Source organism: Ambystoma mexicanum, chromosome 13, assembly GCF_040938575.1.
Source record: "Ambystoma mexicanum isolate Mex_15411 chromosome 13, UKY_AmexF1_1, whole genome shotgun sequence".
Taxonomy (NCBI): Eukaryota; Metazoa; Chordata; class Amphibia; order Caudata; family Ambystomatidae; genus Ambystoma; species Ambystoma mexicanum.
Window position 1 is genome coordinate 659,504,440 of NC_090938.1, and position 24,353 is coordinate 659,528,792.

General features: G+C 47.7%; 1 protein-coding gene across 1 annotated transcript in view; it reads right to left on the reverse strand.

Moving 5' to 3' along the window:
* The window catches only part of NPEPPS (aminopeptidase puromycin sensitive), a 1,690,513-nt gene that overhangs the window by 331,187 nt on the left and 1,334,973 nt on the right, over positions 1 to 24,353 (reverse strand). The gene's annotated exons all lie outside the window — the stretch shown is intronic.

Here is a 24,353-nt window from a genome sequence, read left to right on the forward strand (position 1 = left end):
ACTTTGGAGCGGACGACCTGACTATGAAAGAAATAAAGTAAAATGTCAAAGTTATTTGCACAAAGTACATTACCACAAAGTAATCTGCTTTGTGGAAATGACATGGAACCTTTCTATGTCTCAACTTTTCGGTCACAGTTGTGAGATGAACAAATTACTTGCCTCCGAGTAATATTCTTTATGATGGATTCCTGAAACTTCTCCAGCACCAGCGGTCTGCAGATGTTTTTCAGCCATCAGAGGGGTGCAGGGCGACTTGCTCATTGCCGTTACACGCGCAGAGCCCAGAAGTGAAGTCGGGACTAATCTATATGAAGTCACTGTAACCCTATAACCTCAATTCTGCCCTCTTCCCTAGCACTCATCAGCTGAGGAACTGCAAAACAGGTGGTATATGAGCTTTCAGGAGCTTTGCCTATGAAAAGGCTTTCAATATGTAGCAATTCCCCGACACCAGAGGGCAGGAAGGCGGCCAAGGCACAACATGGCAAAAGGAAAGGAGAGAATCTCATGGCACAGCCATTTTAGAGTGCATGGTACTGAAAAATTGCATTCTGCTGTAAAATGCAAAAGTGCGCGAGTATCACTTCGGTGGTGACGGTGCGCGGTACAAATACCTTTAACATTAACTCAAAAATGCAGTAGAAAAATATCCGATGCCACCAGCCTACCCTGGACACATTGTGACTGCAACAACAAAGTTCCAAAAGAAAAAGTTTTAAAGTTAAAAGTATCCTGACCACACTTTAAGGTGATGTGTGCAGCTTTAAAAATGCAAGAAAAGCCACTAAGGGTGACATGGCCTTCCATTACGGATGGTCTTAAAGCCTAATCATTTGAGGACTTTACTTACCTCCAAAAAGTCAGGTCAGGAATCAGACAATATCAAAAAGATAGGGTGGCCCCTTGAAAGTTATAGGAGGAAGAGACAAAAAGAAAATATTTATATATGGACACATTCGCCTGAGCGACCAACACTTACCACGCACAGAGGGGAGGAAGGCAATCAGGGCCAGCCTGATAGCCCACAGCTCAAGCAAGTTGATGTAGTTTTAGAGGCTTCTCGCCATAAGATCTTCACAGTGAGCACTACTGCCCCTCAAGGATGCATCTGCGACCACCGTCACTTGGGGCCAAGGTTGGTCAAGCAATGCCCCACAGTATGTTGTCTTGCAGGTTCCAACACAGGAGACTGACCGTTCAAGACCTGGAATTCACGAAGGGGCTGCACGTTCATGACATCAATCGATTTAACTTCCGCTTTCGACTCCATTGATAGAGGGAGGCTTTGGGCTAAATTGTCCAACTTGGGGTTGCCTGAAGGTCTGCTGAGACTTATTGCTGGGGTCTATGAAAATTGTGGTATCCAGGTCCGATTGAATCAGAAAGGGGATCAATCAAGAAGAATTTGTTCTTTGAGGGGTTAGACAAGGCTGTGTTTTAGCACCTTGGCTCTTTAACCAGTATTTCTGGGAAGTCACTATATCCCTGGGTAAGGAGGGCCTAGTTGCACCAAAAATTGGCAAGGAGAAAATAGTCTGCCTAATATTTATATGCAGACAATATTTTGATCTTTGAATGCACTAAGGTAGGGCTACAAAGATCATTGAATACATTTGAAACCTTTGCTAATGAAAAGGGGTTAGTAATCAATCCGATGAAAACAAAGATCCTGGCATTTAAAAAAGAAGAAGAAAGGCCAAACTAAAGGTTATGTGTGTACAGTGGGAGATCAGCCACTGAGGCTGGTGGAATCCATTTGGTACCTGGGCTTTCAGGTTTTTGCCTCTAGATGCACTAAATCTGCAAATGATATCTTGTTACACAAGGCAAAAATCCGGCAGTCCCAGGTTCTCTGAATTGACCGCAAGTTTGGTAGATTTTGTTTAAAACCCTTGAGGATGTTCTATGAAGGGAAAATAGTCCCTAAGATGATCCATGGACTAGAGTTGAGATTTGATAACCTCAGTAAAATGTTGAATATAATTGAGGGGAAAATCTGGATGCGCATCCTGGGAGTCCCGAACGCAGTACCTATTGCTGCTATTCGTTTTGAGCTGGTCTTGGTGTCACTATGGGCTCGGGTGAATTGGGCCCTGTTGGTTCTTTATTCCAAAATTATCTCGCCCATACCCGACACTCTTTACCAGCTAATGTGGAGACATCTTGATAACTCCCAGGTATTAAAGTCCTTAAGATTACAGGCAGACTCAATCATGGCTGAGATTGGGATGACGGCAGAAACCTTAATCAATAATCCAGTGAGGACCAAGCGGGCCCTGTTTGAACATGATTGGGCGGTAAACATCGACCAATCAATGAGTCATCTGGCACATGAGCATCGAAGACGATGTTCCTTATCTTGGATTTTGATACAATTCCCTAACAGATTCTATTGAGGTATTCTCCTGAGGGTTAGATGCAACCTGCTGCCCACTCGCGAAATCCAACCCAGGAGATCCCTTATCACTCTGGAGAATGCATCTTGTAGGTTCTGCTGTGGTAAATTGGAAACTCTTAGGCACCTGGTACTTGAATGCCCCTCTTTACAGGGCCTTCGAGTTAATTTTCTAAAGCAACTGGCTATGTATCCCTATCTTGATGACGAGACTTAATATGGAAACATTGCCTTCACAATTACAACATACGTAAAGGGCTTGCCTTAGCAGGGTTTATTAAGTCTTTGCACTTATAGGTTGGGAGGACTGTATCAAAAGGATTGGGTCATGACATGTTTTGCAATTACTAAGACTCTTCTGCATTGGTTTGCCCTACGACTCTGTCCTGGGAATGCTGAACTACAGAGTTCAGATTGTTAGGGAATACCGCAACTGGATGTATCACCAGCCTAAAGAACTAACTGCTAAAACCTGAAATTTGCAATTTCTGGCTCTTTTCTTTTTTTTTTGTTTTTTGTTTACTATGGTGGCATTCCCTTTTTTTAAATCTTTTTTTATCTTTTCATCTGTGTTATGAAACAATAGTTGCTGATCTTTTTTTAGCTGTGTTATGTAACAGTATTGTATGGTTCTCTGTTTGTGATTGACTTTATGTATTTTGTAAAGATTTGAATTAACCAAATACAAAAACAAAAAAAAACAAAAAAAAGACTGTTCAAGACCTACAACAGGATCAACAGGTCGCCTTGAAACAGACCATTGGTTCAGAAACAGCCAGTGGATTGGCCTCATGTGCAATCAGCACTCCAGAACCACAAGGATGCATGAGGATGGGAAGTACCAGAAAGGCAAAGGCCAAAACCAATCTCTTGGGTTGAAAAACATATGCTACCCAATTTTCAGGTGGGGAAGTTTTTGAAAACCAAATCAATGAACTGGAGGGCTTAAGATAGTGAAACATGGGAATTCTTGAAGTTCAATGAGAAGCCCATTCTGTGCAGAAGGCTGAATGTGGAGTACAAACAGACAGACACCAAGCTCTAATTAGCCAATTGTCCAGGTGGGAAAAGACATGAATCTTCCCCCTCCTGAGCATGAGTGCATCTACCACAACCTGAACAATTTGAGGAAGACCCTCAGTGCTAAGGAAAGACATAAGGGCAGAGCTTCGAACTTGAGCTTAGAGAGTAGGTGTTTGCAACCACAAAAGTCAGGTACTTTGTGCCAAAGTGAATCTGCCCACAGAAGTAGGTGACCTGAAGGTCCAAACACCCTACCAGTCCTGCAACTGTAGGACCTGGAGGCTCTGAGCCAAAATAGACCACCTTGTCCTTGTGCAGGTACAAGTTCAGGAGCCTCTGATCCATGATGGGACGTAGGCCCCAGTCTTTGCGGGGACCAGAAAGTAAAGGGAGTACCAGTCCTTCTCTCGCTCTGAATAGGGCACCAAGTCTATGACCCCCCTTCTGTAGAAGCGGGTAGTCCTCTTCCAACAGGCCAAGGACTGGGAGCAGTATAGGCCCATAAGGTTGGTGGTTGTATGGGCATTGAAGAAAAGGGAGACAATATGCCAAAGTCACTACCTCTCTTTTCGACAGGAGCCTCCCTCTGGAATGGCCTCCCTGCCCCCACCCCACCCCCAGGCTTGAGCCAAAATCTCCTTAAGTTCTGGAATCTTCTTCCTTCCCCCTCCCCTGCTAAGGCCCCCTCTGCAGCACAGACTGGCTGCCTGGCCCCTTCTGAGTCCTACAGAGCACCAGGCCCTCCTCGTCCAGTCTACGCCTGCACCCTGGTCTCCCTAAACCCCCACACCCCTAACCTGCACTTGCCCTTCCGGGCACCCTTCCCCTGACTAGCCTGGCGGTGTGTGCATCCCTACTGAGCCTGGTCCACTCCGGTCCTCACACCTCGCATGTGGTCCTCACTCCCTACATCCCCTGGCACTTGCCCACCTGGTCTCCCCCATGCACTTGCCAAGCCCCTGGGGCACTCTTCTTCCCATCTGCTCCGCCCCTGCATTTGTATGCTTCCACTTTGCCCCACACTTCCCTCCCACTCAATCAAGGCGATGGCAAAAAGGCCAATACACACAAGATCGGAGTCGCATGGCACAGAGGCCGTGTCGTGTCCGCCACTGCTGCCTGACCCAAGTCCAAAGAAGAAACTTTGCAATCCCAGCGAGATAGAAGTAAACCATTCGTTTTTTTTCTTCGTCTAGCATGGTGGGTCCTGTGGATCGAAGATAAAGACCTTGGCAAAGAGGTCTATCTTCTGCTGCCTGAAATTATTCCACTTCTCTGGTGGGAAACAGTACTTGCAACGTAAGGGCAGAGTCCTCGGAGTCAGCCCTGGAGTAGGAGAGATGACTGCTTCTTGGTGCAAGAAGAACAAGTTACTTTCTTACTTGGTAACGTTCTTTCGATGGGATGTTCCGACGACGTATTCCACATCTATGACAGGTAATCACCACAGCTGTGCTGCTTTGGAAAATTTTCAGCGTCTGCGTCGATACGCTGTCCTCGAGGGCCTCCGTCGAGCCGACGTCACCGGATGTTATAAGAAGGACGCACAACGCCCGTAGCCTCGGTTGTAGTTTTTTCCCCAGAACGTGTGGCACCAATCTTCTGCCAGTATGATTACAGAAAGCCTTGCGGAAACGAAAGCTGCAATCGCATAAGAAATTCTGTAGAGGGGCAGGTAGGGAGGGAGCGATGTGGAATACGTCGTCGGAACATCCCATCGAAAGAACGTTACCAGGTAAGAAAGTAACTTGTTCTTCGAGGGGATTGGGTCCTTCGACGTATTCCACATCTATGACAGACTCCCAAAGCAGTACCAACGTAAGGAGGTGGGAAAAGAATTTAGAATTTTAGAATGCCCAATTAAATTGCAGAATAGAGGACCGCCTTGCCAAAGGCCAAATCTTAACCATGGATAGAATCCAGGGAGTAGTGTTCTACAAAAGTATGGACAGAGGCCCATGTGGCTGCTTCACAAATGTTACGAATAGCAACACCCCTCTGCAGGGAAGTAGAGGCAGCCACACCCCTAGTAGAATGGGCCCGTAAACCTACCGGAGGGTCCTTACCCGCCAAGCGGTAACATTCAGAAATTGTCAAGATAATCCATCTAGACGAAGTCCGTTTAGTAACAGCTTGTCCCAAACGCCTTCCAGCGTATCCTACGAACAGCTGGTCGTCCACTCTAACCCGGGACATGTGTGAGATGTAGAAACTTAAAGCCCTCCTAGGATCCAACCTATGGAGCCTCTCCTCTTTCTTACCAGGATGCGGAGGAGGATAGAACGCCGGAAGAATGACCTTCTGGCTTAAATGAAATTCCGACACAACTTTCGGAAGAAAAGAAGGACGAACCCTAAGGACAACCCTGTCCTTATGGAACACTGTGAAGGGTGACTTAACAGACAGTGCCTGCAACTGACTCACTCTGCGAGCAGAAGTGACCGCAACTAACAATACAGTTTTCAAGGTCAACAGTCTCAAAGGACAAGAATGTAAAGGCTCAAACAGCGCTCCCATTAGGAATTTTAGAACCAGGTTAAAATCCCAACCAGGCACCTGGAAAGGTGACGGTGGGAACACATTAGTGAGCATTTTCAGAAACTGAGAAAACAAAGGAATTTTAAAATAAGAACACTCCTCAGACGAGCGCTTAAATATTGACAGCGCCGCCAGGTAACCTTTAATGGTACCCACTTGCAGGCCCTTGTGGGCTAACAAGAGCAGAAAAGACAGAACCACAGGAATGGCACATGAAAAAGGATCCACATTCTTAACCCTGCACCAGTCGCATAACTTCCTCCAAAGGCAACGGTACAGGGACTTCGTTGCAGGCCTTCTGGCCGAAAGCAACACTTCCATCACGTCTTCAGGGAGGTCCCAATCCTTATACCTCAACCTTTCAGAAGCCAAGCATGAAGGTTGAGGGACTTGACCTCTGGATGGAGAACCTTACCCCCCCCCCCCCTCCCGTGAGAGCAGATCGTCTTGGTAGGGAAGACGGCGTGGAGGGCAGATGGACATGTCGAGAAGGTCCGGGTAACATGTTCTCCTGGCCAATGCCGGAGCAATGGGGATAATCCGGGAACCGAACCCCCGCAGCACTTGCGGAATGACGGGGCTGGAGGAAACACATACAGAAGAGGGAAGGACCACTCCACTATGACCGCGTCCCCTAAGGCTCCTCTTGGAGGAAATTCCCGCGTGCAGAATGTTTTGCACTTCCGGTTGACACTGGTGGCGAAGAGATCCACTCCTGAGCCAGCTCCCGCTTGTGAGAGACCGTACTCTGCCTGCTCAGAGCGTCCGCCGCCACATTTTCGTCTCCGGCCAGATGAACTGACGACATCGAAATGTCCTGCTGAATGGCCCAAAACCAGAACTGCATCACCTCTCTGCACTGAGGGAGAGACCCCCCCCCCCATTTTGTTTGTCGAGGTAGTGCATGGCCACAGTATTGTCTGTCAGAATCAGGACATTCTTCCCTCACACAGGCGGCAGAAAAGCCTTCAGGGGTAGCCCGATGGCCCTCAGCTCCAACAGATTGATATGGAGTCTGGACTCCGACGGAGACCAACAACTGTTGACTGTCAACTCGTTGGCATGAGCGCCCCATCCCGTGAGGGATGCGTCCATCACGATCGTCACCTCCGGCCAGGGTAGCCAAAATGGAGCTCCCTTCATCAGATTGCCTTCGATGGCCCACCACAGAAGATCAACCGAGGGTGGCACCTGAAAGGGATCCGACATCCTGCTGGAGGACTGTGACCACTGCATCTTGACAGCCCGCTGCAGAGATGTCATCCGCAGCCTGGCCTCTGGCACCAGGAGAATGCAGGATGCCATGAGGCTGAGCAACCTCAAGAACTCGAACGCCGGGAGACTCTGGGCATGTTGAAACCTGTTCACCATCTGCAGAATGTGATGAGCCCTCACCTGGGGAGGAAAACAGCCCCGGGGAAGTGTAGAGCACTGCTCCAATGTACTGTAGCCGCTGGGTAGGTGTCAAGTGGGACTCCTTTAAGTTGAGGCAGAAGCCCAGCATGTGAAGGGGGTGGCAGGTGACTGACAGATGATCCAGGACTTGCTCGGGAGAGCAAACCCTGATCAACCAATCGTCCAGGTAGGGGTAGACGTGAATCCCCCCTTTCCTGAGATACGCTGCTGCCACCACCACCACCACCATGAGCTTGGTGAAGACCCTTGGGGCAGAGGTCAATCCAAACGGCAGGATCCGAAACTGAAAGTGCGAGTCGCCAACCACGAACCTCAGGAACTTCTTGTGCTTGGGGTGAATCGACACATGAAAGTAAGCGTCCTTGAGGTTGAGAGACAACAACCAGTCCTGAAGTTGAAGGGCCTGGAGGACCTGAGAGAGAGTAACCATCTTGAACTTGTCCTTCCTGAGGAGCTTGTTCAAACCATGCAAGTCCATGATGGGTCTCAATCCCCCTTTTTTTTCGGGATCAAAAAATATGGGGAATACCATCCCTTGTTCCTCTCCGCTACAGGCACCAGTTCTATGGCGCCTTTCTCCAGCAGGGACCTGATTTCCTGCGCAAGGAGCGGATCCGGACACTTCAAAGAGAGATTCCCTGGTGGATTGTCGTGAGGCCTCTGCCGGAGAGGAAGACCGTAGCCGCGGGTTATGATCTCCAGAACCCACACATCTGAAGTAATGGCACGCCATTCTACAAGATGCTCCGCCAGCCTTCCCCCAACCGGCGAACCATGGGACATGGCCTCATGGCTGAGCTGAAGCGGCTGCGGCAGTGCCTGAGGGCAAAGAGGCACCTGCCCAAGCGGCTTTGGCACCTCGAGTACCTTGTTTTCCACCTCTGGTACTCCTACGTTGGCCCCTTTGACTGGCTGATCCCATCGATCTACCAAAAGATGAGTAGTATCGAAAGGAACCTCCCCTCCATTGCTGTCCCTTAGGAGGAAAAAGCAGAGGTTGTCGGACTGCAGCGATCAATGACTTAGCTGCAGTCTTTGAGGTCTGCAACCTCTCAAGGCTCTCATCCGCCTTGCTGCCTAAAAGATGTACACCATCAAAGGGCATGTTGAGAAGCCGGGCTTGTACGTCAGGAGCAAACCCCGACTTCCGCAAGCACGCAAATCTGTGCATCACGGTGCTCCCCGCAATGGACCGGCTGACACAGTCTGCCATGTCCAGACCCGACTGAACGGATTCACACATGGCATCCTTGCCATCCTGAACGAGGGCAAGAAAACCACCCCGTTCCTTCCCTTCGGGAATATGTTCAGCCGCCAACGACACAATTCCACAGAGTGTGAGTGAAACGTGCCAAGGCACACACAGAGTTGGCTGCCTGTAAAGCCATACCCCCTGAAGAAAACCCTTTTTTCGCCCAGCCATCAAAACGTTTGTCGTCCCTATCAGGAGGGATGGTAGGGTACGACGCCTGCTTTGCTGGGGCCGTAGCCGCCTGCACCACCAAACTCTCCGGAGTGGGGTGCGTAGTCAAGTAGCAGGGGTCGCTACTGGCTGGACGGGAGACTCTCCGGACCATTCCAAGCCACCGCCACCCTTCTCTGTAACGCCATATGGAAAGGCAACACCTGGTCAGTGGGTGGACCTTGGTCAAGGATATCTGTCAGGTCATCCTGCATAAAATCCACTGGTGGCGCAGACCACCCAAGTACTCTGTCACCCTCGACATGAGGCGCCTGTACGAAGATTCAGCATGCGTACCAGGCTCAGGCCTGCCAAACTCGACCTCCGGGAAGGTATCAAGACCACTGGCGTCGTGCAATGACTGACGCAGGTCTTCCAACTGGCTATGACCAGATAACAGGTCATCAGGAACCTCATCAGGAACCAAACCTTCCTCAGACCCTTCATCCACCTCAGAGATATAATCCAGAGGCTGGAATAAATCCCTGGATGAGGGCACAGAAAAAGGCTCAAATACATCGAAAGGCGTCGACCGAATCGGTGTCGAGTGTGGCGCAGATGGCATCGACACAGGCCTCGAGGGCGGAGCCCCGAGCGTGTCCTTTGACGGCCTCAACGGACATGGCGCTGATGGCGTCGACGTCTTCTTTGAAGACCTCACAGGCTCAGACGGTATCGAGGGCGTTGAGGACCTGGAGCGGGCATGGTTAGGGTGATCCACCTTGTCCGATCGGGACCTCGAAGGCACCCGAAGATCGTGCCGACCACCCGAGCCCGAAGGCGTTCGAGCGGTGGCCCTAGCACGTTCCCTGCCAGCTTCTTTCAAAGGCGCGGATGGAACGGAACCCTGCGACTGAAAAATCGCCATCATCTCCGTATGAAATGCATCCCATTCTGCAGGAGAAGAGTGCTCGTTGGGACAAGCAACCCGCCGACGGGTGGAGTCCTGGGACAAGCAAGGCGACCAGTGATGGCGCTTCCGCGAGTGTCTCGAAGAGGCAGAGGAATGGCGGGAACCACTCCGGGACCGAGACCCCCTGGACTTACGCCGACGACGCGGAGATTCGCCTCTCGAATCGTCGGTCGAAAGCCCAGCGGAATTCGACTTTCGGGGCTTGGAAACCCTACCGACAGAAAGTTTCTTCTGCTCCCGCAAGGCCTTCAATGTTGACGACTGGCAATCGTCGCAATCATCCGTGGCGCGGTCCTCACCGAGGCACCAGAGGCAGGCGTCGTGCCGGTCCGTAAGTGACATCTTGGAACCGCAGTCCGACACTTCTTGAAACCCGGCCGCGGGGTAGAAGAAGACATGATATCGTCACAAACTAACAGGTTCGAAGAACCGATAGAATAATACTCAGAAGAACCAAGGCGCGCAGAGATCTCCGAAGCGAACACATTCGCGGAAAAAACAGAACTGAGGCTACGGGGGGCTTGCGTCCTACATATAACATCCGGTGACGTCAGCTTGACTGAGGCCCTTGAAGACAGCGTATCGATGTCATCGACGCAGGACGCCGAAAATTTTCCGAAGCAGCACAACTGTGGTGGTCACCTGTCATCGATATGGAATACGTCGGAGGAACCAATCACTTCGAAGAATGGTGTCTAGAGGAGTCAATGGGGGGAGCGGGACCTCGTCCTATGCTTTTTCTTGACCTTTCGGGCTTCACCTGCAACCTTTTTCAACTTTGCAACTAGGGACTTGGAAGGCATTCTCTTACCAAAATTATGGTAGTAGTTGGAAGTGCTTTGCTGCACACTCCCTGAAGGACTTCAAGTGCACAGACTAGAAGGAACCACAATTCTCTGTATTGCTGTGCTCCTGAAGGAAGTAGACACCCTGTGGGGGTCATAAAAGTACATTTGCCTCCCACAGTACAAGCAGGTCTTGAAGCCCTTCGGAGGGTTAGGCATAATGCAGATTAAGTGGCTAAGCAGTGTTCCCAATGCATACTGACTGCACGGAAATGAACAAATTACCCATGGTAATGTTCTGATGGACGTTCTTGCCAATGATGTCTCATTTATGATATCCACCTCCCAGCGTCAGCTGCTCTTTGGAAACCTTTCTGTCGCCGGGAGGCTCAGTGCAGCTCTGCCTCAGTTCCGCTGGTGTGCCCCTCTCCTGGTGCCAAGCCAAAAACTTCTACCACTTGTAGGCATAAAGGGACTTGGTGGTTGGTCTTCTAGCAGATAGTACATCAGGAACATCCTCTGTCAAATCCCATTCTCGATCCCTCAGCCTTTCAGCAGCCAGACATGAAGACTCAGGCTGCAGCGGTTCGACCTACAGGACCTTCCCCTCTGAGTGGGAGGATAGGTCCATCCCCTGCAGAAGACACCAGGGAGAGCAGATGACCATGTCCAATAATTGTCTGGGGCAAAATCGAGGATCCGCTGGAACGCAAAGAGAAGGTTGAAGTCCAATTCCACCGTCAGGGCGTCCCCTCAGAGCAGATTGGTGAGGAAATTCCCTGGAGCAGAACCACTTCCACTTCCCGTTTACACTGGAAGTTAAGAGGTTCATCTAGGAAATACCCCAGAGGGAGAAACTCTCCTCCAGAACTTCCTGGCATAGCTCCCACTCATAGGAGGTTGAGGACTGCTTGCTTAGTGCACCCACTGGACTGTTCTCTTTGCCAGCCAGATGAGCCTCAGTCAAACACGCTGTTCTCCAGAGCCCAGAACCACAATTGCATAGCTTCTCTGTACAGTGGCAAGGAGCCCACGCCACTCCTCATTGCAGTACCATCTTGCCCATCATAGAAGGGAGGAAATTGACAAAGGCCAGCGTGACCGCACTCCGCTCCAGCAGAGTGATATATTCCCAGTACTCAGATGAGGACCATAGCCCACTCAGTCAGTTCTTGTAGATGAGCGCCCCAGCCCTACAGGCATGCATCCGTGGCTAGAGTCACTTGTGGCCAGGGTTGACTAAAAAGGGACCCTTCAGGTGGTTGCCTTTCACAGACAACCATTGCAGGTCTCCAGAGACACTTTCCGAAACCAGAAGGTTTCAAGTCCATCCCTGAAACTAAGACCATTGAGAGCTCAGGAGACACTGTAGCGGCCTCATGCATGAACGAGCTCCCGGTACCACAGAGATGCATAATGCCATAAGACCCAGCAAGTGCAGAAAAGCTGAGGCTGGAACCATTGTCCAAGGTTGTAAAACCTGGACCATCTTTAAGATGTTTGCCACTCTATCCTCGGGTGGAAGTCCCAGGCGAGTGTCCAAGACTGTACGGATGAATCAGAGGAACTTTGATGGCAAAACCTGTGACTTCTTATAGTTCAGGGAGAAGACCAACCTATGCAACAGGATGCACATCTGGTACAAATGAGCTGACGCTAGAAATGGTGAACAGGCTCGCACAAGCCAGTCCAGGTAGGGAAAGACATTAATGCTTCCCTCATTAGAGGTGAGCCGCTCCTTCCGCTAGCAGGTAGGTAAAAACCCTGGGTGCTGAAGAAAGACCCAAAGGAAGGACTTTGAAATGGTAGTGAAAGTTTCCCACCTTAAATCTAAGATACTTGCTGTGCTTCTTGTGAATAGCCACATTAAAGTAAGCAACCTGGATATATAGGGAAACTAGCCAGTTGTTCATGTCCAGGGCCAGCAGGATCTCGCTTGTACCCAACTTGAACTTGTCCTTGCGAAAGTACAACTTTAGAAGCAGCAGATCCATTAGGGTTCTTAGAACCACCTCAATCCTCCTTCAGCACCAGAAAGTAGATTATCAACCCCTGCCTTGTTCAGAGCAGGGTACCTTCTCTATGGCCCCCTTTGCCAGGAGCTAATGGATCTCCTCCAGCAGGACAGGTTCCAAAGCCAAGGGTTGGTGGCAAGGTGTGCGGACTGGCCTGGAACATTTGGAGCGACTCATGAACCTTAGTGCCGAACAAGTTAATGCAATCAAAGGGCATGTCCAGGAGCTTCTCCTGGATGTCAGTGGTGAACCCAGATGTCCTCAGCCAAGAAAAGCACCTCAAGACAGCACTGGTAGCCATCGTCCTAGTGAGGCAGTCTGCGGTGTTCAGACCAGACTGCAATAACTGATAGGAAGCCTTCTTGCCATCTGTAACAATGGCTATAAAACCGTCCCACATTTCCCCTTCTGGGATTTGCTCTGCTGCCTCGGTTTACACCGACGAGAGACCAAAGGAAAATGTGGGCAATGAAAGAGAGGCATTGATGCATCAGAGACCTTGGCTAAAGAAACCGAAAATCTTCCTGCCCCATGTATCCAACCATTTGCTCTCCCTATTTGGGGGCAAAGATGCAAAAGTTGTGGACTTGAGGTTCCCGTAGTGGACTGCAACACCAAACTCTCTGGAAAGGCTTGGGCAGAGATGAAAAAAGGGGTCCAAAGGGCCCGTGCTTCTTGGCCAGGTTAAAGTCCACTGTGAGGACTGACTCCAGTTTCGCCCACAGTTCCACAACAGGCCCCTCCACTGCCCGATTGAAAGGCAGCTAGATCTCCTTAGGATCCCCATCCAGAATGTCACTCCGGTCATACTGCACCTTAGGCCTCACTGGGGTTGACAGCCCAAGAGTGTGGACAACCTTTGCCATTAGGCACTGAAAGGTAACCTTTTGTTTGCCTGGGGTGCCAGTCGGCACCATGGCAACCTTCAGCGAGGTGTTGATGCGACTGGTCTCATGCAATTCAGCTGCCAGGAGGACCAAGTCACCCTCTACCCCATAAATCTTCTCTGGGAAGGCCGACTGACCTTCGTGGGGTAGAAGGGCTACAGACCAAAACGGACATCACCCTCTTCGTCATAAATGTCCTTCAAATGCGACATTTAATCTCTTTGGGAGCCGGCAGAACTCTTTAGCAACTACCCCACCATTGGGCTGGGATCATGTAAGGGTGGACCGACATCTGAAGATGGAACAGTGGGCCCCTTTCTGGTGATGTTGTCACATTGTACCATCGAGTCCCTGCTGGCTCCTCTAAGCGCAGTGGGGTCCGTTGATTTGGCTGAAGTCAGAGCCTTCGGCGCCAGGGCCTAAGTAGACAGCACCGACACTGCGGCCACAGGGATCTTGGTCGAAGCCGCCGGTGTCTTGACGAGGACATTGAGCATCTTCAAACTGTAAGCCTCCCATTATTTTAGTCGGAAAAGATAACTGCAGGGACTTCCTCCTGGGCTTCCTTGGAGTGATGGGATCTCTTCTTCGAGGGCGAAGACAAATGAGCCCAGAACTACTGCTGGGTAACCTCAACCTCTTGCAGTGCTTTTTCTTCTCGTCCTTCTTGATTAGGGGGACGGCACCAGTACCACGCTCCATGGCCCACGACCTTGAGTGGGTCCGCTTATCCCTTTTCCCCCTTGTAGAGGACGGTGATAGCTTTGTGATCTCGGAGCGCCTTCGGGTGCATTGACTGGCAGGAAGTGCAGTGCTGCACATAGACACATGCGGCGCCGGTACCGACGTGGACATTTGGCACCTACAATCGGCGCAGGGTTTGAACCCTGAAGACCTTGTCTGATTCGGCATCCCCATTCAAACTAAGTACGGCCGGAGGAAATAGCTTCCCGGTCAAAGCTGCCCAGCTTTGGAACTCCCTCCCGCCCGGCCTGAGATCTACCCAATCCTACGCCCTCTTCAGATCTAACTGTATCAACTGGATCAAAGAAAATGACCGATAGTCCCGCCCTACACTAATATAACTACTGTCCTACATTCGTACTATGTACATAACTAAATACTCTCTATCTTCCTACTGCATATTTCCTGTATATATTATGTTATATGTTTATATTATGCACAATGTATACTCTCCCTACTGTCCTGCATTATGTAATTTCTACTATGTTTAACCACCATTTGTAAGCATGCGTAACCTGTAAAGTTTAAAGTATCCTTGAACAACGCGCCCGGTTACCCTCGGGTTTCGTGCGCGCTATAAATAATAAACAAACAAACAAACAAAGAATTTGAGAAACTAAGCAAGACTTTTGTAAAAACAAATTAGCTAAGAGCAATGTTCCCAGTAGCTCCACTATATTTATTTTATTGTTTTTTTATAAACGCGCCTAGCAGAGTTTGGTTTCTAAGCACGGATCCGGGATTCAAACCTCTGTTCTGCGTGGTCTTGCTTCCAAGATCAGCGCGATGCCCCTGTGCTATCCACCGTTCACTATATATACTGGCCCCCAACGTCATTTTCAGCGCGGGAAGGCATCAGGCGAAACAGACATGTTTTTCGCATCATGTTCCTTGTTGTGCCCGGCCGCTTTAGGTGCTTCGCACACTTTGAGGCTCCATGCTGACACCCGCTGCGCGACGTTAGGTCCCGTTTTCCGGGGCATTGTCTGTCCTGCAGGGTGTGTTGCACAAAAACCACTCGGGATTGGCTGCGCTCTGCAAGCCAAATGTGATGGAGGTGTGTCAGTCTGACACTACCAAGTCACAGCGAGGCTTCCCATAAGCTATGCGTTACCTCTCCTTTGAGGCGTCATCACGCTGCAAGCTCCAACATAAGGTATGCTCGCAGCCTAGCCCTCTCTGCCAGACGCACGCAGGCACTCCTACTGACAGCATCGGTTCCGGCTACATTCCTTCATCCGTCTGAGCTGACGGTAAGCTTTCGTGCCCGTAATGCTCTCTCCTTACGAAACCATTTCATTTTCAGCACTCTAACGGGCTTAGTAACTAACTTTCTTCCTTTTCAAACTTATGCATCCTTTTACAAACTCATGCACTCTATGTATTCTTGAACATCATGCATGATTGTGATGAGCTTTTTAAAGCAGATGCTCTTTAATTCGCTATGGCTTTGATGAGCCCAGTTATCTAAGGTTTTTCAACTTGGTATTAAACATGGGTTCTCTCTGTTCTGTTTCCTCTGTTTCTTTTCCTTTTTTGCGTAGATCAGGTATTTATTACTGGATTAGCGCCCCTCAATTGGACATCCATTTGCCAACAACTTGTGGCAGTTCTTCTCCCTTTGTTCCGAAGTTGGAATTTTGACACTGGCCTCGATTTATTCATGATAGATGCCATGACGTGAGAATCAAATATACCTTCATATTCAGGTATATCTTTTTCTTTCACATGTTTCTGCCTCTAATGCTTCCTATGATAGATCCTGCAATCTTCAAACATTTATTTGAGCTATTTCTTACATCATTTTACTTTTAGTGATGACTCTCTTCAGTCCTTGCTGCATCACGCTCCACCCTGAAGTTGAGCTTTGCGTCTAGAATTTCTGCCTTTGATGAATTCCACTCACATTCATTTTGGGTAAGGTTCCCCTCTTAGGTAGATTCCAATTAGTAGTCTGATTAAATTAACAAATGTTTTGCCTGAGTAGTTAGGGCCTCAATACTTGATAATCCCAGGTCATGTGTTTGAGAAACATACAGCAAGTCACAGTGTTATTTCCGTGTTTTATTTATTATTTTATGTACATATTCATTATGTGATGGATTGCTTTGTCTGCTTCCCCGTAGGGATTACCATCAGTTACTCAGCCCCGAGGAAGGCGGTTCGCTAAAGAGGCCCTACAGGTGGACCGCCGAAACGTAACAGTGGTCTCATCTTGTTGAAACTCATTCTTTTGCTTGTTTCTTACCACATCATTATTGTTTGAGACCCTGACTTCAGCACCAGAATAAAGTGAAATGTTTACGTAGGCAGACCTGTATTATTGTATTTATATTATTTCTGCACAATTGGCAGACCTGCACTACCAAGAAGTTGTACTTGGTTGTCCTTATGCACTTGTTTTAGGCATATTTAAGCATTTGTTCTAAGCACAACATTTCATGCATATGTTGCATCCTTATGGCAAATTAGGACATTTACTAAAGAAGCTGATTTTTCTCGTCTTCCTGCATCTGTTGTAAATACTTCTATTATATATTTGCCAAAAACATAGGAGTTTGTGTATTTGTTATATGTATTCACTTTTGCGTAATAATAAAATTGTAATATATTTTTTTAACAAGTTGTGTTTGATGTGATTCTGCATTGCTTTGTGTTTCTCTTGGACAGTCCGGGTATTTTCAAGTTAGGATATCCATTTGTTGGATACTAAGGTAACCACAATCAGTAGCTTTCTTTGAGTTTACTTTTCACAGCTTGCGCATTTTTTGTGAACCTAGATTTGAGACCCCCTCACTAGCTGTACCACATTTGGGGTAATCCCCTTTTCATGTTCATGAAACAGACATGTAGCTGTGCTGTGCCCCGTGGTGGCGAAAATATTTCCAAAGAGCAGTTGCCACTCGGAGATGGGTATCAAAGATGAGGAATCTGTGGGAGCAAAGAGTCCATTAGAAACAAAACTACTGTAATGGAGTGCGCAACTCCATTTACACTGGTACAGACGTCACTTCTGGCATCAGAGAGCATAGAGCCACACTGCATCCCCTGGTGGCTGGAAATAGTTTCCAAAGATGGCTGGCGCTGGAGATTGAATGTCTAAGGTGATGAATCTGTGCGAGGAAAGAATCCATTAGTAGTCCATCCTAACCGGATGGGACCAGAGCCTCTTTATTAGGATGAAAGTCCCCCAGTGTGACTCAAAACCTGTTATTTTCCTTTCTTCCAGTTAACATCCCTGCCCCCCCCGCCCTGACCTCCCGAGTTAAATTTGATTTTGAGGACCAGCCTTGCAATTGTTTATTTGTACAGCGCTTATACACAAGTGAAGTGCTTCAAAGAGCTTTAAGGCGGGAAGGGAGCAAGGTGATACAGTAGTCATTCTTAGGCCTTGAAGTTTCGGAATGATCAAACAAAAAGTAACTAGAGTACTAGGCCTGGCAGCATTTCTCCTAGTGCAAGTACATGAAGGGTTACAGACGCAACCAAACTAGGCAGGGGAGACAAAAAAGGGGGGACAGGACAGAACTTACTAGCCCAGTAAATTCAGGTCATGCAAGTGTACAGACGGAGGTGCGGGGGAAGGGGTGGTGAACAAGTGCGCCCAGTCCAGCAGGGCCCTGGGTTAAGTGCAGAGAGGCTACCCCTCTCATGGAATGTATGCTGAAAGTGCAGTAGTGCTGAACATAGTGCAGCGGCCAGTGTAAAAAGTGGCAGGGGAGCCTGGGACCTATGAGGCTCTGGAGGTGAACCAGGGGTGACCAGTCAGCAAAAACTGAACAGAGTTAGGCAGAAGAGAAAAAGAGAAAAAGAGGAGGTTAGCAGGCGAGAGGGAGAGAGAAAGAGGAAGAGAAGAGGAAGGTCTTGAGGAGTTTTCGGAACCTAAGGAGCTCTGGCTCAAGGCAGAGAGAGGTACGGAGGCTGTTCCAGAGAGTGGCACTTGCAGAGAATAGATCTACCCCCAAATCTCTGCTTGGAAAAACATCTCACCCACAATGAGCTGGGAGGACGAGCAAAGGGCTCTAGAAGGAAAATATTTAGGAAGAGAGCGCTGTAGATCGTGCAGGCCCTGGCCCCAGAAAGCCTTGTGGACTATGCACAGAGTCTTGAACTTGATCCTAGCAGCCACGGGGAGCCAGTGGAGGGATTTCAGCGCTGGTGAGATGCGGTGCCCGGGCTTGAGGCCAAGGATAAGTCTTGCGTTGTGTTCTGGATGAGTAGTAGCGGATGGAGAGTAGAAGTAGGAAGATTGAGAACGAGGCAGTTGCAGTAGTCCAGCCTAGAGAGAACCAGGGCACTGGAGATAGTGAGTCTTTGAAGGAAAGTGAGAAAAGGTAACTAAGGAGGTGCAGCTAGTAGTGGGACTTTGGAGATGTCAGATGTGAGAAGAGAAGGAGTGGAGTTGAAAATGAACCCCAGATTTTTTGCCTCACTTATAGGTGGGGGCGCAGTGCTAAGGGAGGCCGGCCAGGGAGAAATTGGGAAAGCGTGAGCAGCGGTCTCAATGAGGATGATCTCCACCTTACTGGCATTGAGGCAGATCTCATTAGCAGCACATAAAGACTGAATTGCAGACAGTCAGGAATGAGCGAAGAGGAGGAAGAGGCAGAGGGTAGCTTGAAAGAGAGACGCATGTCATCCCCATCGCACTGAAAGTTAGAAGTGAAGGTAGAGGTTTTGTGGGCCAGAGGGGCCATGTACACATTGAAGAATAAAGGGGATAGGTTAGATCCCTGGGGGACACCACAATTAGAGAGAGTGCTAGAGGAGAGAAAGGACACAAGTTCCACCTGGGAAGGACAGTCGGAGAGAAAGGAGGCAAGCCATGCCAGGGTCAGATCTGTGATGCCCAGGGTATCACAGAGACGTGGTTTACCGTGTTGAAGGCAGAACAGAGATTGAGAAGAATTAGGACAGAAGGAGATTTAGAGCCAAGATTTGAGAGCAGGTCTTCACAGGTGTTCAGAAGAGCAGTTTCCATGCCTCTGGATGCTCTAAAGCCAGGCTGATGGTCTTGGAGACAACCAACAGATTCAGTGTGGAGGGAAAGCTGAGAGATCGCCAATTTCTCCAAGAGTTTGCCCAGGAAAGGAGATCGGGCGATAGTTTGCCGGGATGGAAGGGTCAGCAGATGTTTTTTTTAGCAGAGGGTGCTTGAGAGAAGTGGTGAAAACTCAAGTGGCGAAAGAGGTTGCAGAGCTCAGCCAAGGCTAAAGAAAGAGAATCAATGTTGGCCTTGATGGTTTTAGGAGGGCATGGGTCAACCTGTTTGGAGAAGTCTTTCATGGACCGGAATTGTCTAGAGACCTCCTCAGGTGTGACAGGGGGAAGGGAGAATGGGGCACGGGGGAGGGGGGTCGAGGGGGGGCCCCCCAAGAGATGTGTGTGCATGCAAAGGTGCAGGGGAGAGAGAGGACAGGATGTCCTGTGTTTTGCCCGTGAAATGTGCCGCCAGGGAAGAGCAAAAAACCTTGAGCAAAGGTTCTGAGAAGCCGCCCTATTATAGCGAACGGGAAAAAGACTTTGTTCTAGACAAACTATCAAGGTAGGTGGTACAGAAGAAAATCTTAGCCTCAGGAATTGTGTGGTTGTGTAATGGTACACACGCGCACACAAAATTATACAGCAACTATTAAAAATTATACAGTAACTGGAGATAGTACACTATCTCCAGGCCTGAATACACTAAAATGAAAATAACATGCAAGTATTACTACCAAAGTACTGCTATAGACATATATCCATTCATAGTGGGTGTTCTCACTAGAGAACGCCTATACTTTTCTTTCAAGACAGTTAAAGATGATTCAGTTAAGAAACGGGAAAAGTAAACAGGTAAGTTATTGAGAAACAGTTGAATTTCAAGGGACATATTGATAAAAGCAATGGAAACACTACTTACCCTGCCTTATAAAAATAAGGTCCATAACACTTTTAAAGTAATTTCCATCTAAGCTGAGCAGGCTTAGTCAAAGAAGATTCACAGGCCCCAAGAAGAAACCTCTGTAGAGAGTCAGTAGACTCTTGAAGTGAAGAAACATGTTTTGGCTAAAGAAACAGATGAGTAAAATGTTCCAAAGATGAAAGAAAAAGGGTATTGTGATGAATCCAATGGTGTCGTCACTGTTTGTACCGGCAGTGACCTTCTGCCATGTGACCAGGGGACGGCAGCCACTACCTGATCCTGGCCCTGGGGGCGGCTATATGAGGGAGAATCAGATGGGGTGAAACTACCTATGGGGAGAGGTCATGTCTTCATCAGGCGAGATCCGGTAATCCCCCCCCCCTTTACCTTTGCAGGAGGAACCTTCCATTTACAACACTATAATGACCTATTGTGATTGCTCCCCTGCTCCCTCTATGGAGAGGGGTAAATCAGTCTTCTTACAACCTATAGGCCAACTCTCAAACACAAAATTGCCATGTAAATCTGCTAAAGTCATCAGCCATCACTTCACATATCAATCCTCCATGAATGACTTGCATCAAAACCCATTATTAACATTCAGCCAATGTTTTCACACAAGCTAAAAAAAAGGACTACTGTTCCCAGAAACACCTCAACACTATGACGAGGAAGAGGAGTGGAGGAATGCAGAGCAAGAGAAGCCCCAAGCACCGTCTGTGCTCTAGTTGCTGGGAGCACGCACCTGTCCCTACGACTTAAGTCGGGACCGCCAGAAACAGACTGCTGGTGGGAGCAGGCTTCTCCACTCTGTGCGATCGACGAGCTGGAAGAAAGCAGCAGTTCACCTACCAGAGACCCATGCGAAGCAGAGAAGCCCAGCTGGAACCGCAGGAAGCAAGGGCGTGGAAAGCAGATAGTCGCAAGTAAGAAAGCCCCAGAAGATTGTTACCGGCTGGCTGCAAGAAGAACAAGGAACGCCACGAAGAACCGGTGAATCAACGCTGGGACACAGGGTAACATGGGGCGTATTTGGGACAATGACAAAGTCAAATAATTGAACATAAAACGGAGAGAGCGAACAGTATACAAAACATGAGAGTCAGACCATCTTCTAAAGAAGCAAGGCAAATAATAAGCAGTGTCGAATACCAATTTGCTATGCATTCTGTACGTTTGCCAATTAAATTGACACTGGTGTAGCAAAGCTAGCTATTTAAGTTACCCTGTTCAATGAAAGCACAGCTCACCTGGCATTCTTCTCTTTCCCTGAGGGCAATCTACACTCCCTTTCTCTGTTCACTGCAAGTTCATAGGGATTAATGGAGAGGGAATGGAGCAGTAATCATCTTCTCCACTCTGTTAACACTACAAAATACCGAATTCCATTACTGTGAGATAGAAAACCTTGCATGAAAAACAATTAATTTTCCCCCAAAACTAGATGATGTGGGTTCGGTATGGGTATTTAAAAAAGTGACGGGATGGGGGGCCGGGGGGGGGTGCAGGATGCCTCCCCATATTAAACATACCTAAAATTAGTTCTTTTATATGCAAGGTTTTTTACCTTGCAGTAAAAAAAAAGTAAAAAATAAAAATAAAATCTGTATTTTCACATATATCCCTCCACTTTTAAGTGCAAAGGCCTGTGTGGGACTGCTAGGCAATATTTTTTTCTTTTACAAATAACTGCAAATCAGGAGTAATCGAGATTACACTTTTATTAAGCTATGTCCTGTCTGGCAAATACGTATTAACTTTATTTTTGTTTAAAGACAGTCATGCAATTTCTTTCCTAAAAATGTAAGATGTTACATAGTACATAATTACAGTGTTGCTACTGTAAAACACAGTGCCTCCATGCTATACAGTAAAGTTTAGGGTAGTGTATCTAAATCTCAGTGTCCAATATATTTAATTTTGTTGGGGAAGATCATCATATTGACGACTGAACACTTTTGAAAATGTACCTGATCACAGGGCCCAAGGGTTTTGATGGCAAACCCAGATTTGTGAACTGCTGGTTACAAAACGTCTGTGCAACTAATGCCCAACACATGACCTGATCCCATACTTCTTGACGCTGTATCTTATCCTGTTGCTTTATACCAGCTACCCTGAAAGTGAGATGGCCACAAACTACAATATTCCACCTTGTTTTCCCAGTTCTCTGCCCATTATGTCATCCAATCGGCTTAGCCCCTTACTTTCCTCTTACATATTGAATACACACATCCAACTAGAGGTTTATGCAAAGAAGTGACCAATAGTTCCATCCAGTCTGTACATCTAGAAATGTACTGCAATACCATATGATATGATATATGGCATTTATTACGCGCCTATACACAAGTTTTTCAAGGCACGACGAGGCAAGGGAGGGGTAACGGAGGGGAGACAGACAATGATCCTACTAGGCCAGGTTACATTGAGACAGCGCAAGTGCAGGGGAGGGGGCGAGGGGAAATGTGTAGGAGGAAAGTGAAGGGGGCAGTGCAGTACATAGGATAACAGTAAAATAAATAGACAAATAAAAATGCAGCCAGCTGGTGGCAAGTGCAGGGGTAAAAGCAGAAAGCAAGGGTCAAGTGCTAGTAGGGGCTGTAGGGATACAGAAATAGTCCCAGAGTGCAAGGGTTGCCAGGAGGTAGTGCAGGTGTGAGAGATCAGAGGGCAGCCAGGTAATCAGTGCAGTTTGAGATACAGTCAGTAGATTAGCAGGGGAGAGGAGGAGAGAAAGCAGAAGCTAAGAGGAAGGTCTTGAGGTGCTTCCGGAACCGGAGATGGTTCTCATCAAGTTTCAGAGAGGGAGGGAGGCTGTTCGAGGGAGGCCCCAGCAGAAGAAAGATCTAAAACCAACTCGCTGCTTGGAGAAGCAACTGACCCTGAGGGAGTTGGAGGCGGATGAGCGAAGAGCTCGATAGGTAAGATATTCCCATACGTAGTTAGTCTTCAGAGCTCACTTTGCTTTGATTGCATTACATATTAGCACCTGTGGGAGAGAGCTGGCCAAACTGTTTTCATAGCGTTCTATAATATCTTTATTTTTGTCCATTCATGCATATAACCTTTAACATTTTACTGACACTCATCTAGGGCTCGGCAAGTGTACTCACCCACTTGCATAGTCAGATAGATTTTATGAAGGATTAGTACCGTTTGCAGGGGATGTGTAAAACCATTATTTAATATTTACTTTGCAGTAAATGTCAAATAACAGTTTTACTGTACATGGCGCGCACCTGCTCTCGGTGGCATCAGTGTGCCAAACAAACTGGGGTTGTGGTGACATGCACCATTTTACAGGAAGCACATTTACATTTTTTGTCATCCGTTACCATGTGTCGAGTGGATTTCTCTTAGGTCAATTAGTTATTTGACCTGCAAGTCTAGCAGAATTTTTAAGAATTTGCAAGGCCCGACTCATCTCATTAATGCCTTACTTCAAAAGTACACTAAAATGCTGTATTGGTGTTCATTGTATGACTGCGGTACAAATAACACCTGGAGAAATTCAAAATATTAGTACATACAACTTTGCTAATCAAATAGGTGTGTTTGCTAATCAAGAACGTTTTAATTAGCAAACTCTGCTAATCAATTTTTGAAAACTAATTTATGCCTTGAAAAGAGTCTTTAAAGTTGGCCAATGTCTGCCACAGATTCATATAAGAAACACTCACAAAGCAATATAAAATGAACAGAATGAATTGGCCAATAAAGCTAATGTAGTGAATTCTCAGGAGAGGAGGTGTGAGCGAAGGCAAACAAGTGGAAAGCCTATGGCATGAGAGTATACCACACAATTACAAGTGTGTGACTACAAGAAGCCTGGCAGGAGAATATACTAGATAGGTGCAAGTGTGCAGAGAAAGTGCTGGTGGAGAAATATACCAAGCAAGGACAAATTGAGAAGCATACAAAAAAAAAGAGCCAGATGGGCAATAGAGGTCCTGAGAAGAAATATCAGGACAAGTAAAAGGACAGTTACCCAGAAGATGAGGGAGCTAAAACAGGCAGGAAAGTAGACCAGGTATCCTGACAAAACAAAGACCAAACAAAGTTGTGTATGGTTTTGGTGTCGATAAAGAGGAAAAACCAAAACTATTTGTAAGAAAACGTGAAGAATATAGGGGATGGAAGACAACCTCTGGAGCAAGGAGCTATATCCTTGAGATACTTTCTGTTGGACTTAATGATTTCTTTACCCATTTGAACATTTCCAGAACAAAGAAGACCAAAGACATTATCCTTTTCACTTTAAAGT